This window comes from Diceros bicornis, chromosome 11 (assembly GCF_020826845.1).
Source record: "Diceros bicornis minor isolate mBicDic1 chromosome 11, mDicBic1.mat.cur, whole genome shotgun sequence".
Taxonomy (NCBI): Eukaryota; Metazoa; Chordata; class Mammalia; order Perissodactyla; family Rhinocerotidae; genus Diceros; species Diceros bicornis.
The window spans coordinates 55,465,728-55,486,509 of NC_080750.1; positions in this window are offsets into that span (position 1 = coordinate 55,465,728).

A 20,782-nucleotide genomic window follows, 5' to 3' on the forward strand; every position below is an offset into this window, starting at 1 on the left:
GCGCAACAGGATGCTTCAATGTGTGCAAATTAATCTCTTGGTAGCCTGAATTTAAAAAGCCAAAAATATCCATCCCACACACAAGCTTGAAACCCTTACCCAGTGTTATTCTTTAAGTCATGTAAGTCATATCAAAGAGGAACATCATTATTAATATCAATCTTCACATCCTAATTCAAAGTAGCTTAACAAAAAAGACTCAGGAAAGTACACAAATTTGTGTTGAAAAAAAGGTGTGAGGAAAAGTTTCAAGGCTTGGGGCACTGCCCTGATACTCTCTTGCCCCTGGAGGACAGGGTGCTCCATATTCTCTTGTGACTAAGGTATAAAGTCTAAAAGAAATGAGCCACTTCTGCCTATAGTTTACAGACCTCTTTTATTCTGAAGGCACCTACCATGCACAGATTAGAAGGCAGCAGTGCAGATGTTTCTGCAATCATTCTCCTCAGGAAGCATCAATACTCCGTGGGCTCTCAACTCATATTTCCATTTGCTGTTTATTCAATATATGTTGCCCTATAGAGTTCCATGCATCTGAGGATGTCCCAATAGATCTGAGTACACTCCAAAACAGAATCCCCCTCAAATTCTCTATTTTTTGTGTTTCTCTGTGTGAGTGCTAACTTTGAAACCACAGCCATTAAATCATATCCCTTAATTCATTCTATACATAATGAATATGTTGAACTAGCACAACACAGGAAGTAAACAGATCACAATTTATTCTTCTCTTCCACTGTCCCTTTAAGTTTATTCCCTTGTACTGAAGTAATCTTCTCTTGTCCCCGGATGAAAACTCCAAAGACACTGTCCACCCTTAGGTAAGACTTTCTACATTCACTTGAAGTCACAAGCAGGGTTGCCATCCGTAATAAGAAGGCCTAATCCCGTGTAATTATCAAACCTCTGAGCTTGACGCAGTATGAAACCGTCTCACCTCCCCCAGTGAGGACCTATTTCAGGCTATAAGCAGGCGATGAGGAAGAAGACTTCACCTGCTCTTTTTTTTTTTTTTATAATTTTATTTATTTATTTTCTTCCCCCAAAGCCCCAGTAGATAGTTGTATGTCATAGCTGCACATCCTTCTAGTTGCTGTATGTGGGACGCGGCCTCAGCATGGCCGGAGAAGCGGTGCGTTGGTGCACGCCCGGGATCCGAACGCAGGCCGCCAGCAGAGGAGCCCGCGCACTTAACCGCTAAGCCACGGGGCCGGCCCTCACCTGTTCTTTATTATACTTTATTTTTACTTATTATACTTTATTAGATTTCTATATTACAGAAGAGTATATTATACTCTCCTATTATACTGCTTGCCCTGGTGGAAGTGGAAAAGGCAGGAGAGGTGAAGCGGCAGGATAGTCGTTACTTGGCTGAATGGCTTTGCTCTCTCTGGACCTGGTGAGGGCTAAAGTCAGCTCTTTTTCTCATTGGGTACTTGTGTGAGCTCCACAGAATCTTTCTGCTGAACCCCTCTCCTCCAGTTCCAGTGACCTGGCAGAGGCACGCTCATTCCCAACGGCCCTTTGCAACTCCTTTCTCATCCCCTGCAAATCAGTTATTCATCTCCAGCCCCTTTCTGATGAGACCTCCTCTCACCCCTCCAGACTGCCCTACTGGACCTACTACAGCCCTATTCTCCATGTGCCACATGTACATGCCCCATATCCCTGGCCCCACAAACTGGGAGTGAAGACATAGTGCTTCCCTGGCTGCTCCATATACAGGGACTCAGACTTTCTCTCCTCATAAAATTTTCCAGGACAGAATAAACCCAGTCCACAGTACACTTTAGCTGTCTCAGACACAAATCAGACACCAATGCTCTGTGTATCCCAAGTGCAAGGAGCACATTTCAAAGCTCTAGAGGTGGCCCTTTCCCCAATAACTAGTCTCGTGGTTTGGAGGTAGCACCCTCTGTCACTCCTTTCACAAAGGGGGACATGTCTGGCAACAGTTCTCTCCGAATGAATCTCTACACCAGTCTCTCCTCCCTCTCCAAACCCTGACCACTGTTTATATCCTTCATTACCTGAAGAACCTAGGAGTCTTGAAACTAGCTCTTAATTATTTTCTTTACATATGTGGATTTATCTCATACATACATGGGTACCTGATATCTACACACTTGTGCTTCAGTTGAAGCAGAGGCCGGAAGAGCCCCATTCTAACATCCTCTTACATAAGTGAAAATGGAATTTCTTTGGAATGGCATTTATTGTCGTGGTGCCAGGAGTTCATCATAATCGGCGTTACAAAGGAAATACCAGAGGAAGCAATAATGATCTGCCGTTTATTGTAAAACATGACCTAGGTGTGTCTTCTTTCTGTGTTTATAAAATGACAAAGTTCACATTTGTGAACATTTCCAAATAGTGATTGAAGTCACAGACTAAGAGGTGAAGACAGGACTAGGTTGGAATGAATGGACTATCCATATGATTATAGTTCCAACATGATGCTAGAAATTCCCCCTTTAACTCACCCCGAATCACAAATGCCTTTGACAACAAAAGCAGAAATATTTTCTCTGGAAGAACACAGTAAAGTGCAAAAGGAACCCTGGATTTTTAGCCATAACAAGTTTTTCACAACGCTACATTTGCCCATAAAGTATCTGCCTTAAGTTTCTTTTCAAACTGAGTCTTTTATCTCTAAAAATTCAAATGAGTTTAAGTTAGTCAGCCAATGCCATAGCAAGACTACAAGAAAATGGAGAAGCTCAGGACAGTTTTGCTGAAAAGAGGGGTCATTGAGGGTACAGAGCATGGGGTATTGACCTAACTCTTCCAATTAATGATATAATAAATATTTGCCTTTGAACTGGATAAACTATGGCCTCACCTCGACACTGGATTTTGATCACTAGAAAATAAAATTATATTAAAATTCAAACATAGTTGAAACATTTTAATATAATATGTTTCAATATGCATGTTTCTAACAAAGGAACATTATTGAAGCGATAATATAAGAGCGACTTATAGAGACCTTTTGAGTCTCCTAAAGAAAGCGATATATAAACCAGTCCATTTTACCTGACACTTATTAAAAAAAATTTGAGTTCATATGAAATTTAAATGACATCTTTTACAAATTTCAACACATACTTCATATATAAAAGGTACCCTCAAAATATAGGGTTAGATGGAATATGAAGAGGTATGATTATCAATGCAGTAACTTCATGACAGGCATAAACTGAAACAGGTTATAGAATGTTCTTTCTGAAGACCAATAACTAGATTTGTAGCTTGCTTTGTAACAAAATAGTTTAGGTATCCTAAATGAAACACGTAACCTCTGAAAAAAATCCCCTCTCATTGTATAAAGCCATTCACTTGCTCTCCACAGTGACACTCATCCCCTTATACAATCCTTTAAGAATGAAGTCCTTCCATCCAGTAAAACTGCAGCGGGGAAGGAGGCAGACAGTAGAAAGTACTAGATCTGTACACAATGTTGACAGTGTAATCTGAAACTACTCAGCACTTTCTAGTATCAGGTTCACACGTAATTTGAAACAGACAGATTTCTTCTGAAACTTTCTCTAAAGAGTTTTACTTAAACTGGAAAACAAAGAGTACAATTATCGGGAAAGAAATTATTCTTAGTAATCAAAATGAATTAAATGATACTAAAATGACTTAAGTGATTCATAGTACCTGTTTCTGTGATCAAGCCATCAGAGGATCAGAGAAGAATCTCATTAAACCATTCAGACATTCATTCAACCACCATTTATTGATTATCTAATAAGTACAAGATACTGTACTAAGCACCAGGCATATTAGCATTGTGGAAGGCAGAATCAATTCTACCCTCATAGAACTTTAACCCTTAAATATATTTTCACAGAGAGCTGATTTGCCATTTGGATATCCATTCTAGAAACGGACAAATTGAAAAATGCATATACACACACAAATATTCTCACATAAATAGGCTGTTGGTTATTGTGATGGTTAATTTTTTGTCAGTCAACTTGACTGAGCTAAGGGATGCCCACATAGCTGGTAAAATATTATTTCTGGGTGTATCTCCCGAGGGTGTTTCCAGAAGAGACTAGCATTTGAATCAGTAGACTGAGTAAAGATCCACCATCCCCAATGTGATTGGGCATCATTCAATCTGTTGATAGATTGAATAGAACAAAAAGGCTGAGGAAGGGCAAATTCCCTCTTTCTCTCTCTCTCTCTCTCTCTCTCTCTCTCTCTCCTCTTGAACTGGAACATCCATCTTCTCCTGTCCTTGGACATCAGAGCTCTTGGTTCTCGGGCATTCAGAGTCCAGGACTTACACTAGCACACCACCCCCTTCCACCTCCCCCAAACCCCATTCTGAGGCCTTCTGCCTCAGATTGGGAGTTACACCATTGGATTAATTCACACTAGGACTGAATTAATTCAAACTTGGACTGAATTACACCACTGGCTTTCCTGGTTCTCCAGCTTGCAGACAGAATTTTGGCATATTGTGGCATATCTCAGCATTCATAATTGCATCAACCAATTCACATAATAAATCTCCTCTTATATATCTATATAACCTATTGGCTGTGTTTCTCTGAAGAACCCTGATTAATGCATACAAAATGCCATGGTCTGAATGTTTGTGTCCCCCTAAAATTCACATGTTGAAAAGCTAATGTCCAAGGTGATGGTATGAGGAGGTGGGGCCTTTGGGAGGTGATTAGGTCATGAGGGTGGAGCCCTTATGAATGGAATTAGAACCTTTATAAAAGAGACCCCAGAGAGATCCCTTGCCCTTCCATCATGTGAGGACACAGCAAGAAGTCTGCAGTCTGCAGCCTGAAAGAGGGCTCTCACCAGAATCCGACCATGCTGGCTCCCTGATCTTGGGCTTCCAGGCTCCAGAAATGTAAGAAATAAATTTCTGTTGTTTATAAGCCACCCAGTCTGTGGTATTTTGTTATAGCAGCCCGAAATAAGATAGTTACAATTCATTTGCTTTGGAAAGTAGAGTTACCTGCAATAACAGAGGAAACACTGTCAGTGGAAAAGTAGGACAACATCTGCGGTTGAGAAGGAGGCATTTCATGCGCCTGTTCTGCCCAGGAGCCCGGAGGATGACACTGAGATCCATGCCTGCCTTGCTGTGGACTCAGTCTTGCAGGGTCCTGTGCGCCTTAGGCCTCCCCAGATGCAGTCAAGGATGAGTCAGCGAAGCCCAAATCACCTCCAGGACCCCTTTTCCCAAAGTTGCCCCAGACAGATCCTGGAAAAGGCTGCTCATAAATAAGCAAGCCACCTACCTGGTAAGGGCCAAATGACCAATTTCCAAAAATCTTTTTTTAAGTTAGAAAAACACATTCAAAACATATTCACAAGCTTCTTTCTTAACTCATTGAAGACTTCATTCATGCTTACAACTCACAGATTATTCAAACTTTTATTATTTTTCCAACCCCTTAAAGGGGATTACCAAAGCTTACCTTTACTTGAATTAGAAGAGATCCCATCCTTTGGTTTTCAGTTGGACTAATCCATCTGAAATGGGATCAGTTTTGAGATTCAACATTTATAAACTTAATTATTTCAAAAGAAGTGTTAGTGGGAAGAATAGTAGCTAGCACAACTCCTTCCCTTCGTTAGGCAACAGACAGCTCCATATAATAAAAACATTTAAATTACATGTCATTGCTCAGCACTTTACACTTTACAACTACTTTTGCAGACATTGCCTAAGCATTTATCCTCACAACAATTGGGTTATTATTTTGTAGATGAAGAAGCTGAGAGAAGTTAAAAGATTTGCTCAAGGGTCACATAGAGAATAAAATAAAGAGGAACTCAAATCCAGTGCTCTAACTCCAAGTATCTTTTTCGCTCTCCCAAATTACCTCCCAGTATGTGCTAAAAGTTATGTGAAGAACATCCTTCCTACAATCACCAAATATCCGTTCAGGGTCTTTCATCTTTCTGGCACTGTACTAGGTGATTTGCATATATCATTTCTAAATCTTACAATGCTTAAAGTAGGAAACAGAGGCACAGAAAAGATAAGTAATGCCTGAGATTCATTCATTCATTCATTCAACATTAAAGGAAGCTTAGGGATAAGTCAGTGTTTTAGACACTGGGGATATAGTTATGAGCAAGATGGATTAAGTTCCTGCCTTCAAGGAGTTATGTTCTGGCAAGAGGAAGAAGATAGCAAATAAATAAACAAATAAGTAAGTAATATAATTTCAAACGGTGTTAAGTGCTTGAGGAAGAGAAAAATGCAGGCTGGAGAGTAACCAGGAATGCAGAATTACTTTAGACCATGAGGTCAGGGAAGGTCTCACTGAGAACAACAGTTCAGCAGAGAGGAAAGTTCTACCGAAAGAGAGTACCAGTAGAAAAAGATGCCAAGATGGGAATGAGGTGGCATGTTTGAAGAGCAGAAAGGCCAGTATGGCTAAAGCACGAAAAGAACCAAACCGCGTGGGGGCTCGAAGCCATGAAAAGGAATTGGTTCTTATTTTAATTGCAATGGGAAGCCATTTAAATGATTCTAAAAGAGAAAAGTGATCTGAGTTTTGTTTTCAGAAGTTGCCTGTGGCTCCATACTCTGTGTGAAGAGTGAACTACAGGAGAGTATGTGAAGGAGAGAGATGAGTTCAACAGGAAAACAGAAGTGGCTTGTTGTAGCCATGGAGATGGTGAAAAGAAGTAGAATTTACAATATATTTTTGGAAGTAGAGCTGGAAGAACTTTCTGACAGATTGGTTGTGGGAACTGACAGGTGGAAGACTAAAAAAATAATTTGAGGCCTGCACAATTGAGTGGACAGTGGATCTATTAACTGAAATGAGAACAACTGGTGGATGGACAGGTTTCACAGGCAGGTGATTGAGAAGAGAGTTGGAATCAAGATTTCTGTTTCAGACATATTAAGTTGGAGACACCAGTCAGTTATCTCAACTTGTGATCTCAGAGCACTTGGACATGAGAATCTGGAGCTCAGTGGAAAGGACGGAGGTAGAGACAAAAGGTTGAGAGGTGGCATATTTAAAGACATGGAGCCATATGAATCTGACATGGTAGGAGATGAAACTAGACAGAGCCTTGAGGGTCCTTATCATTTAATAACACACAAATCTCAATCTGAGGCACCAAGGTATCAGTCAGATATCTTTCACCACCCATCCCAATGACTAAAGCTGCATCTTGATACAACTGAGCACATTGAGAAACCCCAAAAATATTACATATAAAACTATTAATTTCCCCCCTCAGCTTTTATTTTAGTAATTTTAATCTATGTGTTTTTTTTTTTAAAGAATGTAGATTTTGGAGCCGGCCCTGTGCCCTAGTGGTTAAGTTCTGCACGCTCCTCTTCAGCAGCCCAGGATTGGTTCCCAGGCACAGACCTTAGACCTACACCACTTGTCGGCGGCCATGCTGTGGCGGCAACCCACAAACAAAATAGAGGAAGATTGGCACAGATGTTAGCTCAGGGCAAATCTTCCTCAGCACAAAAAAAAAGAATGTAGATTTTGAAGGGTGAAGTTTCAGCAAGAAAATTTATACATACTCAGTTCAAGTGCATGTGAGAAAGTGGTGGCGTTCCCTATTTATAGATATAATACATTATAAAAGTTTTGCCTAATGTGATGTGAATTACAAACTAAGATCTTCCAGGGACCAGGCAGCTCTTATAGAATCTCTTTCCCCAGGCGCTGATTTTCAGTCTGTATTCTATGGAAACGAAAGAATTGTGGAGCAATTCTAGAAGTGCTATGAAAGAAAATATGTCTGGGTTTCACTAGGATTGGGAGGATAAAAGGTCCATTCTGAGCATAGCTATCCTTTACTATGACATTATCATAGTTCACACTATTCAAATGAGACTCACAGGGAATTCACTCAACATTCACTGAGATATCTGAATTAGCATTTCCAGGTCTCTTGTTCAAATGTTAGTAAAGCTGGTGCTTCTTACTAAATTGAGATTAGATAAGGCCATGTAGATTCCAACATAACCTCCGTCCCAAGTGAGGTGACCTAACCCCAAGTCTACTGTGAGTTTTAACAATCTCTTTATAATTCTTTCTATTAAAATTTAACTGCCTATTTATTCATTCATTTATTTGTGTATTAGCAAGGATCTGAGGAATTTCTATAACATAACACTATATTAGGCACAGATAGAAATACAAATACAAATGAAATACACTGCTCTTAAAGAGTTTATAAGAAAAGATGAAATAATCTAAAATTATGGATAGACACAACTAGATATTATCTATGGCCAAGGAGGGAATATACAATGCCTATTAAAATTCCTGACTGAGACTAATGACATAAATCTATGCAGGAATTCAAAGTTTGGGGGCTGAACCTGGGAATGGAAATAAATGAAAACAACAGCCTAGATAATTACATGTACTACATGTACAAAATTAATCTCTCCAAGATTCCAAGAGGATTTATGTAATTATTAACTTTAGGTCTGCATCTTCCTGTTTTTGAAGAAAATCACTCCAGATTAAAATTAACTCATAGGTTTTTAGATTGATCAAAAGCAGAACCACCCTCACCTTATTATCTTTGCTCCCAAAAAGAAACTACGTGTTTTCCTAAAGCCAATATTATTTTGCCCTTCAGAAAACTTTAGTCCTTCACTTTTTTCCTGACTAATGCCACCAACATAAGCATCTTTTCCTGTTCAAACTCATGTTTACTAAATAAATGTTTACTGAGTGTTTACTACATGCTAGCTAGACATTGCAGTAGGCTCTGAGGATATGATAGGGGACATTTAAAGCCAGTTCCTGTCCCTTGCGTGCAAGTAATTGTACATGTGATATGTGCTACTAAAAGCAAACCCTGAGTGCTATGGCACTATAGAGCAAGGGGACAACGCATCACCCATGCAGAGACCTGGAGGAGGCTTAGAGATAAGTGAGGAAAAGCAAGTGAGGAAGATGTTTCAGGCCAAAAGAACCACATTTGTGAAGGCTGGAAGTGAGAAAGATCACCGTGCATTCATTCATCCAAAACCAGCCAACTTGACTGAAGCAGGGTGAGCTCCAGAGAGAGGGACAGGATGGAGAGGTAGGGTGACCAGTTCTAACGTCATCTGGAGGACAAGGGAAAGCCACTCAAGCAGGAAAGTGCATGGTCAGATTTAGCTCTGAAAAAAACGTTTCTAAATGCAATGTGCTGTTGTTTATAGCATTTCTAACTTGTTATTGAATAATGTATTTTACTTTGTCACCATCATCCCACATCTTGGAAAAAAAAAGATAAGCTCAGAGAGAAGAGAAGAGAATCTGTTTTGAATTGAAAGGAAAAGCTATCATAATCGAAAAGCTGAGTTCTTTTTATATATATTTTTTATGCTCCATGAAATTTTATAGCCTTGAGAAAATTTTGTCTTCTAAATCTAGCCAAATAATGCTGGTGTCTGTTGCAGAATTAGTGTTTTGTGTTGTATAGTGCTTTTTTTTCTTCCTTAAAATAGCCATAGAACTTTTGACCTGTCCTGTGACCAAATTCTGGACACAAAAGGAGTATTTTGATTATAATAGTGTGAAATAGATCAGAGATAATGTCAGAGAAAGGATATGGCCTCTTAGCATTTAGCTAATCTCTTTGGCCATCATCCAACAGAAAATTTTCTTTGGGAGTGCTAGAGTATCAGTTACTAAAAAGTGATATACTTTTAGAGACACCAAATTCAGCTCACATTCTTTTCTAGATTTAGACCTTGTCATAAAAAATAAAACTCTTCCAGTTTTCATAAGGAGACACCTATAAGTACCAACTCTGAGTACTTATATTTTGGAAATTTCATTGATTCATGAGTCCATGAAAATATAAATGTGTTCTGTTTAATAAATACATTGTTCTTAGCATGTTTCTTCCCATGGTGACATGAGGATTACCAATCGCATTCTTTTCTTCTAGGCTTAGCCTTAGCCAGATATTGCAATAAAATGCTAAGCAAAAGAAATCTGTATATTGATATAAACATTGGGACTATTTATGCATGTGTTTTTCATGGGCACAAAATGAAGGGTCTCCATGTAGCCTGAATTAGCCAGGCTTGGCAGAGATCAGCAAATGCATTGAGGCCAGGGATTCACCAGATTGTTCCTTCGAAAATCCTGCAGGAAACATCTTGTCTTAATTGGGGAGACAACACAGAAAAATAACTGGAACCTCATTCTGCAGCACTCTTTCTAGCTATGAGTATTATTCCCTCATTATTGTCCAGTGAGTTGTCCCTGTGGCTCCGTTCCAGAAATAGCCCAATTTTAGAAGCATCATATGATGCTCATATGTTTGAGTTCAAGAAATTATTTTTTTTAGATACCAGAAATTTCACCTTTTGGGTTGCCCATTGAGGTTCTTTTCAATTATCTGAAAACTTTTTCATTTTAATTTTGAAAAATACTCAGGATGAAAGTTGAAATTCTTCAGTATTCTGGTGAAGAATGTAAAGCACCATGGTCCCTTATGGATCTATGAGAAATTTTGTTAATCTATTATTGTGAATCTATTATTTTATTAGTTTTTGTTTCTATTAATAACTCATACGCAAACATATAGCAAAAAAATCCATTGTGCTTTACTTAACTAGTGATAAAGAGCAAATTAGAGGTGCACAGATAATTTTCGTCATAGTTAATAATCTTCTTAAATTCTACAGCAGAGCACTAGAAAGCATCCTACTTATTAAAATATTTTATTCCATTTCCTCTTAGTATTTGGCACACTAAGATCATTACTAAAACTTATTTGTTAAAGGCATATCTAATATGCTTGTTTTCATGTGCCTCTGTTCATTACATGAAGTTAAATTCAGGGTCTAAACAGTCTTCACTTCACACAATCCCACAAAAATGCACTCACACTCAGTACCAATTGAAAAAATAGTAGAATGTTTCTCTAAATATAAAAAGAAAAACATCTGCCTTTGAATTTTTTTAAACCCTGCCTAAATTGGCATGTGCTTTACATTAGTCCTGTAGTGTTCAAACTTGCACACATGTGTATACATTATGTGTACTCACATGCAGTTTGGTGATGGGGTATGTGTGTATGTATTTATATATATATACCTGTTAAATCCGAACTGCTTCACTTGAAACTTGGAGAAATTTCTCTAATGTAAACTTCCACTAAAAATAATAATAATAATGTATATATATTTATATCTATATATTATATATAGACACATATATATTATATACATATATATAAAGGCACCATGAAATGCTTTAGTTATATTCTATTGGGTTCTCAGAGCTGGGGTGGGTGAATTATTCTTCTATATTTCAGGATGGATTCCTTTAAAAAAGAAAACATTTTAAGTGTGGTCTTTTTAGGTATGCATTCCTGAAAGGGAGATGTCTAATTTAAAAAAAAGAAAAATCAGAAATCATCTCTTGGTTTATTTTTTGTAACAGTTGTTAGAATTCTGAGAGAGGCAGAGAAATGTCTGTGGCAGTTCTATAGTTTGTCACAGAAGAAAAATCTCTCTTTTACCTTCATTGGTGAGCATCTTATCAGCAAACACATTAACTCAAACAATAACCACTCTTATCTGCAAAGGCCAGGTTCAGGCTTATTAGTGAAGTGAATTGGCAGCCGCCCCTCTCTACATAGCAACTAGGCAAATATTGTTCCAGCCTCTGAGTGACCAATGAGAACCAAGATAGTGCTGTCAAATCTTTCAATACAAGTAGTGTTGGTGTGAACAACCTCTCTTTCACTCTCATTCCCCTTCTCATTTAATCTTTACCGTTTCAAGAGTATGATCTCATCTACAGACTGTAAATACTTGAGGACTTTTATGAAAGGAAAATATTACACAGTGCTGAAGTTCGCTTCAAGAACAACTTAGGTAGGCACTTCAGTTTAATTACTAACAATTTGTATATGTTGTGATATTTAAAAAGTACTGTACTTTTAGTACATTCATTATGGGTATTTCTAAATGTCAGCGTATGGAATCAATAATAATGATGATTTTTATTATTCTAGAAAGATCTAGAATAACTAAAATTAAGCAGACCACATGGTTTCTGATCACGTAATGAATGAACCAGGCACCTTGTTCTGAGACACTGGCAGAATGTACTCTGGAACCGGTTAGTGTGGCATTTGTTGAATCAAAATCAGACGTGACCCTCACTGCTTTGTAACTGAAACTTTGTGTAAGCTGACCACACCCTTCATTAACTCTTCTGCTGGCAAGGCTTTATATTACAGAAGAGAAAAATTAATAAAAATTATGAAATGAGAGTAACTGCAGAGATGAGCTTTTAAGAAACCCAGCTGGAAGCTAGTTTCTCTTTGCAATTCTAAAGAAAATGGCACAGGATTTAAATCCATACAGTGCAGTGTTGACCATGCTTCCTGTGATTTTCCTTCTTGTGCTTTTAGTCTTGTTTTATGACGCTGGCAAGCATGGAAGCCTCTATCTCCTGTGTAAATGTATATTGTTATAACTGAATAGAGAATTGGGGCTTCAAATTACCTCCTCCGGGTGCAATAACCTTGGTTATTTACTAAGTGCAAAGTAAACAACTTGCTCTAATGTCAAAGGTTTTAATGCAATATGTCACAGAGTTTACTAATGGAAAAAAATGTTCAATAATTGTCTCTCCATTTAGCTGATAGGTTTTATTTCAAACTAAATTGATACTGTCTTTGTAAATGCTGAGATGTTTGGTTTTTGTTTTTAGCCCAGAAGAAAATTCCCACAAATGCACACGCATTCTGGCCACCTAAGAATTTTGTCATAGAAGCAGCATGCTTTCTTTCCCTTGTGGGTTTTGAAACTTGGCCACATGGTATTTTTAAGTTGGCAGGGCAATACCTTTTAGACAGGGTTTTAGGATTCTGCTTAATTGAGTACAGCAGGTTAACAAAAGTGCCAATGTTCCCTAAAACAAAAACCAAAATGTTCTGTAGACCTAAGGCTAATGCTAAATATTAGATTAAATTGCCAATTGCGTTTTTCCATGTTTATCTTCTGAGATAGGAATAAAATTAAAGTGTGTTACCATAGCAGCATCTGTAACATTTTATGAGACAAATGATCCTTTTTCCACACAAAGATCCAAGCCAGAAGCATTATCCATTAAAGAAAGCAAATAAGGCTAGAGGGACATATTTTTTACAGTCATATTATGGAAATACTAAAGATCCAATGTCCTGAGGTCAGATTGTGGAACACAGCTGTTCACATTCATTTTTGTCCTGGATTGACACTTGGTTAATTCCTGAATATTGATCAGTTCTTACCCTCCAACATACCTAAAAACGGAAAAGTTTTCTCCCATCTGCACTTCTTCTCGAATCACGTTTTAGGGATAACAAAGAGGTGAATATAAATGTATGCCTTGTAAAACATTTATTTAGGCTTTATGCCTGACTTGGTTTTGTAATCTTGATTTTTATTCTCTGGAGTTTATTTCTTTGGCTCTATTCTTTTAAACTAAAGGCAGGGCTCTCATCTGCAGAGAGAAACATAGAGATCTTAAAACCTTTCGGGCCATGACTTTGCTTTGCACTTCCTTCTATCCACCCCTGCCCTCTTTACTATTCATTTCTCATTTTTTTCTTCCATTTGTTACCACTGCTGCCTCTTTTCCTTCTGCTTCATTTATTCTGTAGCACATGCTCTAAACACTTCTACATGCGATTCTGTGAAGTCTAACTAGAAGATTCTAACTGGATCCATTTTGTAATGAAGAAAACTTTTTTTTTATTTAAATGCAATCTCCAAGTTATCAGTCAAATTCATTCACTTCAATGGTTGATTTGCTACAATAAACAAAAGGTTAATATTTATATAACCAATCAATTAGTAGTTTTAAGGTATATCTAAGAAAACATTTTAAAGACAATTCTTAACTTCATTTAAATTCCAGTTGACTCCTAAAATGTAAGTCACTTTTCATAGACACAGAATTTTTAAACTATACAAGACATGCCACTCAGTTTTCTTTATTCTCTTTATTATCTGTGGACAATTTTTAGCACTTTTAGAAGTCTGGTTTTGTGGGGCAGAATGCAACATTCTTTGAGGAAAATTTCCTGCCATGTACAATATCAGCCTTCACAAATTGCTTGCTGAGTGCATTGCTAAACCAAAGGGTCTTAAAATTTCCTCTGCAGATTTTAGACCTGGAGAGAATCTAATATTCTGAATAATTCTATTGCCTCTTGAGAACACAGCAAACAACTAACAGAATTATAACACTTTCATATGTAGGCATCATCAGTGCCAGCCTGAGTAAGCACTTGGGAAATATTTGTTGAAGGAGAAAATGAGTGAACGAATTAATAAGTAACTGAATATTTATACTGCCTCATATAGCCTCATATACAGTACACCAATGTTCGTAAGAGCATTACTCACAATAACCAAAAGGTGGAAGCAACTCAAGTATCCATTGACAAATGAATGGATAACCAAAATGTGGTATACACACACAACGGAATATTATTCAGTCATAAAAAGGAAGGAAATTCTGACACTTGCTACAACATGGACAAACCTTCAAGATATTAAGCTAAGTGAAATAAGCCAATGACAAAAGGACAAATACTGTATGATTCCACTTATAATATAGGTGCCTAGAGTAGTCAATTCATAGAAACAGAAAGTAGAATAGTGGTTGCTGGGATTGGCAGAGGAGAGATTGGGAGTTATTGTTAAATGACTACAGAGTTTCAGTTTTGGAAGGTGAAATGAGTTTTAGAGATAGATGGTGGCAACAGTTGTACAACAATGTGAGTGTCCTTAATGCCACTGAACTTTACACTTAAACATGGTTAAAATGGTAAATATTTAGTTATGCATATTTTACCAAAATTTTTTAAAAACCTTTGTATACAAAAAGAAATATTGTATTCACGACTGGGAGAACAAATTATACATACACTGTGGTAACTTGGGGAATAGACTTGGCCTTAGTAAGTCCCGAAATAACGGAAACTTAAAGCATGAGGGGAAAGGCCCTGCTTACTGAAAAAATAAACGTGCTGTCCTTGATGCATTGTTCAGTGCAGTGGACACGGCTCTCTCTCTACTCGCCAGTGAAGTCTCCCACTGCATTAGTCCATTTAACTGGTTCATCATCATCACCCTTATAACCCTCAGGTTCTGGTATCATTGTTGAACACTGACTCTGATCCAAGCACTCTACTAAGCATTTCACATACACGTCGAATTTAATCTTCACAACAATCCCACGAGGTACATATTTGCCCGACATGAAAACTAAGACTCAAAGAAGGTAATTATCCAACATGGCATGGTTGATTAAATAGGAAAACTGGGGGACAGACTCAGGTCTGTCTCCCTCCAAAGGCCAGGATCTTAACTACTTTTCTATAACAATAGAAAAATATTAAGGAGACTTTTCACCATTTGATTTGCCCTGGGTTCTTGAATTCTTTCAGAAGATATGGATGTCTAATAGGCCTCTCGAATTCAATGTGCCCCAAAACAAACACTTGATTTGATATCTCACTTCCCAATCTCTTCCTCATACAGTCGCAGTAAGTGACATCACCTTCTACCTAGTTGCTTAACGAAAGCCTAGGAGTCAGGCTCTGGTTTCTTCACGGCCCACTTCATCAGCAAGGCCTTTGGGCATAATCTCCAAATCTGAACACTCCACTGCTCAACCCTGGTCCAAGCCATCATCATCTCTTCCCTGGACATCAGCAGCTACCTCATAAATAATATCCCTCCTCTTGTGTTCCACGTACTGGTCAGAGTGGGCTTTTAAAAATATAAATCTGATCATGACATTAACCTGCTTATAACACACCAGAGGCTTTTTATTGCACTTAGAACAAAATCTACTCTCCTTAGTATGGTCTACACGTAAAGCCCACCACATTCTAGACCCTATCCACTTCTCCAACCTCATCTACCACTCTTTTCCCCATCTCACCCCTACAGCTATGCTCTGAGTAAATTGACTTTCTTTCCATTTCTTAAGATATCCAAGCACAGGAAATCTCAGGGCCTGTGCCTTTACAGTTCCTTCTTCCAGAAATGTTCTTTAAAGCCTATATCTTCTCATGGTCACAGGTCTCAGCTCAAAAGTCACCATCTCAGGAAGGCCTGCTGTGAGCACTCTAGCTAAAGGATCCCTGTCCCACCCCATTGCTTCCCATGCTGTTGCCTTATTTTGTTAATTGTCTATCATTCATCGCTATCTGAAATTATTTATTTATTTCCCTGCGTATGTGCTTAACTGTCCGTCTGCCTCCACTAGACCTTTAGGTTCTTAGTTACTGGGACTTAGTCTTTTCCAATGCTATACCCCCGATGCCTAAAATAGCACCTAAAATACAGTATGAATGAATGAATGGCTGAGAAGATGGACAGTCATGTATCCAAACACCCTTCTGGCTTTTATCAGTAGGAAAAAGGACAATAGATCAGTAACTACAGTTCAGAAGGATGAGTGCAATGATGGAAGGATGCACAGAGTTGTAAGAGAACATGGGAAGTTGTAGAGGAGCCGCTTCAGGCTGGAGTGTCGGGCGGGGTCCCTAGGGAAATTCATGCTTATAGCAGGCCCTCTTTCTGTAGGTCTGTTCATTTTGTAAAAAGAAAGCAGAAGGGTACCCTTCTTAAAATGTTTGAAGCGGCATAACATCATTGGTATGGAATATAAACCTTGACACTATGTTTCTAAGTGCTCCAGACTACTAACATAATCATGATCACCGTGCTTATTTATCCTTGGAAAATAACCTTTTACTTTTGGGTCTTTCAGTAAAAGGGAAAACAATTTCTGGAAAACATCTCTCTTTTTTTGCAAGGTTTATCCTTAGCTTGCCAGGATAGTTGCATTTTTGGGTGATCTGTGCCACATCTTGCCTTCTGACTCTTATTGATATTGTCATGGTGCTTAATTAAGCATAATACTGGCATAAACAATATAGTCATGCAATGTTGGAGATAATAAAAAGGGTATGTTGAAAAGCATCAGACATTTATTGGATAGTTTAAAGTATGATTTTTATAAAACCTTCCAAAGTCAGAGATTTTTAAAAAATTATTTTGAATTACCTGAATCACTTCTTACCCGTAGGAAGTAAAATGGATCAACAGCTCATTGTAAATAATTGTGTTTTAGAAGATGCTTATATGGACATCTCTTCTGCATTTTGCCACTGCTCAGCCTCCTGCTTAAACTCTTACAGTAGCTTCTTACTGATCTTTCTCCTTGTTATCCATTTTTTTTTTCTGCTGAGGAAGATTTGCCCTGAACTAACATCTGTGCCAATCTTCCTCTATTTTGTATGTGGGTCACTTCTACAGCATGGCTAATGAGTAGTGTAGATCCACACCCAGGATCCAAACCCACAAACCCGGGCCACAGAAAGCAGACCGCACTGAACCTAACCACCATGCCATGGAGCCAGCCCCCTCTCCTTGTTATTCTTACCTTCCTCAAATCCATCTTCAAACTGTTGTTAGGCCAGTGGTTATAATAAATTATCATCTCATGCCTCCATTATACAACACATCATATTGTAGTGAAATTATTTAGTTGCTATGTCTGTCTCCCTAATAGACTGTATGCTCCTTGAGGGAAGGAACTGCTTTTGTATCTTTGAATTCTTAGTATCCAATATCATCTGACTTGTGGTAGGCACTCAGTAATCAGTCGAATGATGAATCATTCCCAAAACCTTCACATCAACTCTCCCCTTTATATAAGTGGGGAAAAGAAGTATTCAGTACTCACTCTTCTGCCCCGAATTAGGGTTGGAGGTTGGCAGCGTCTGAAAGCAGAACTTATTAGATACTACAGAGAACTCATAATATGACGGCTTTGTCAACAGATGCTCTGAAGAGTCAGGAAAAACAAAATGCTAAAGTGAAAGATTAAAGCTAGAAAAATTCGTCAGGCTTAGAATGTATTTAGCACTCTCTGACTCACTTAAAAACGAAAGATTGACATTCACCACTATTTTATTAGCTGTCTTTTCCCAATTATTACATCTGCAATTATTTTAACATGTGGGATTAAAGGCTTACTTAGCCTTTGGGACTCCAGTTAATGCCTCTTAAGCACCGTGACAGCAAAAACGGGTATCGGCCCCCAGTTGTATCTCTTTGCCTTGAGTTAACCTGATGAGCAGTGGTCATTAGGTGTGTTTAAGAAAAGACCAGGCTACAGCAGTGGTTTCCTCACTTTAGCAGGCAGCAGAATCACCTGGAGGCTTATTAAAACACAGATAACTCGGGCTCCACCCCACCCAGTCCCCCAAGTTTCTGATTGACGAGGTCTGCGTTGAGGCCTAAGAATCTGCATTTCTAACAAGTTTCTAGGTGCTGCTGCTACTGCTGCTGGTCCAGAAACCACGCTTTGAGAAACCCTGGTGTATGACGCTTCTCTAACTTGAATGTATCTATGAATCACCTGGGACTCTATTAACATGCAGATTTTGCTTCAGTGGGTCTGGAGGGTGGAGGTTGGAGATTCTGCCTTTCTAAGAAGCACTCTAGTGATGCCATTGCTGTTGGTTTGGGGACCACTTTTGAGAAGTTCTCTTCGCTGGCTGCTTATTAGAATCATCTGAAAAGCTGAAAAAATACTGCTGCCCAAATCCTAACACAAGATTTTGTTTCAGTAGACCTACACTGGGGTCCAGAAATCTGTATTTTTAATGAGCAACCCCAGATGAGTCTATTGTAGATGACCCATGGTCCATATTTGGAGGAAAACTGGTCTGGAGAGAATAAAATCATTTAAGGAATTTTTATACAAATATAACTGTCTAAAAATATATAAACTACTTATAGAATATATAAGGAAATACTATTATATTTAATTGGTTTTAAGACACTTTTTTCATATTTTAGTATCTCTAAAATTGGAAGACCTTTACAATCAGTGGTGCTTACAATAATAATTGGCAGCATTTTACTTCTCTGTAGTACGTAAAATGGTTGATAGATAAAATATAGAGGTTCTTGCTTTCTATGAAATTCAGTATATTAATTTTAAATGATTTGAAGAAACACAAATAAACAAACTTCATTCACAATACATCAATACTTTTTAGTATAGTTTAATTCAGATTTTCCTTATAGGAGAAGTTTCTAAAACATATCAAAAGTATTTGCAATTTTCCTCCTCTTTCTACAGAACAGGGTGTTTGTAGTGCTGGAGACAGGAGTGAGGCAATTTGGAAAAAGAAAGAGAGGTGAAGTTGATCTTTATAAAAGAGAGATGTTCAGTTCCAGGGACTCTTGAAGGACCATAGATAAAGACAGGAGGAGAAGGGACATAAAAGGAGGCAACCAGCGTAAGGTGGCGGGCAGTAGAAAAGGAAAGCAAAGAGCAGAGCACCTGCCTGGGAAGTGGAACTCTGGGAAGAGGGGAGACATGAATGAGGAAGCTTAGGAATGTGTAGAAAGCACTGTGAATCCCCCATCACTTCCTTGAGAAAGTTTTATCAAGTCCCACGCTACTTTTCAAAATTCTTTGAACTTAATGTGTGCTACCTTTGGATGCAGCACATACTGAGACAAGGAATATTCACAATTTGTTAATTTGAAATTTTAAAATAGCATTTGTTTGCTCTACATTATCTTCTAGGATAGGCAGTTTCCATGGACATAGATCCTCCATTAATTTAGGGCTTCAAAGAATATGATTCTGAATCAAATAGCCTTTACAAAAGCATTTCCAAAATTGTGTTCTAGATAAGTGTGGAAAGTGTTTATGAATAATATAAAGAAAAAAATTATACACATAGATTATAGATAAATGATTGACAGATGATAGATATATTTCCAATATTAAGAACAAAAAAAATCCTATGGTAGAGAAAGTTCTTTATGTTTTTCAACCCAAGATTTCCCAAACTCATTTAAGCACAGAACTCTGTTTGAGGACATCCATTAACATTCGGTGAAACCCTGCTGTGTAGGATTGCAGTTGGTTCCCTCTGTATATCTCAATTTCCAGTTTTAACTAGCTGCTAGCAGTTTTCCATTTTTCAACTAGGAAAAAAAGAGCATATGGAGAACAGAGAAAGGGATAAAGGAAAAAAACCTAAAAATAAACTTCAGCTTTGAACTTTCTCTGGAGGCAGACCTTGATTTCAATCCCTGGGAAGCCCCGTAAATCTCCCACAGTGGGAGGTCAAGGTAGTCCCCACAAAGGTTAATAGCACCGGCTCTGGTCACACTATGTAAAGTCTAACTGTTTGAAAGTTACTTAACTCCCTAAGCTTCAGTATACACCTTCACATAATGCAGGTAAGAATGATGTCTCTCCCAGAGGAACATTGTGAATATTAAATGAAATGCCGTATTGAAGCACACAGTAAGTAATCAATGACTGTCAGCTCTCATTATTATCAAATACAACCAATGGCTAAGTTTCAATCTATGAATGTTTGAGAAATTGAACTTGAAAAACGTGGGAATACTCGATATTGTGGCAACTCCTTTTAAATTAGGGAATATATATGTGCACAAGTAGATATAAATCAACATATACTGAGGTAGGTAAAACATGCATATAATATTGGGTGGTTAAAGATGAGAACATTTAGGTCGATGTTCCTAAAATAATTATTTTGAGGAAAAAATAACAAATAAAGAAAACACCAGAATCATGTTTATACCCCGATTGTGAAGATGAATCTTTGGTAGCTCAAGGAGGCATTTTTTATCACATCGAAAACTTTTTCAAAATATTTTCTTACCTGATATTTAAAACATAATATGCTGTTATACTCATTATGGCCTCCAACCTAAGCCAGTGCC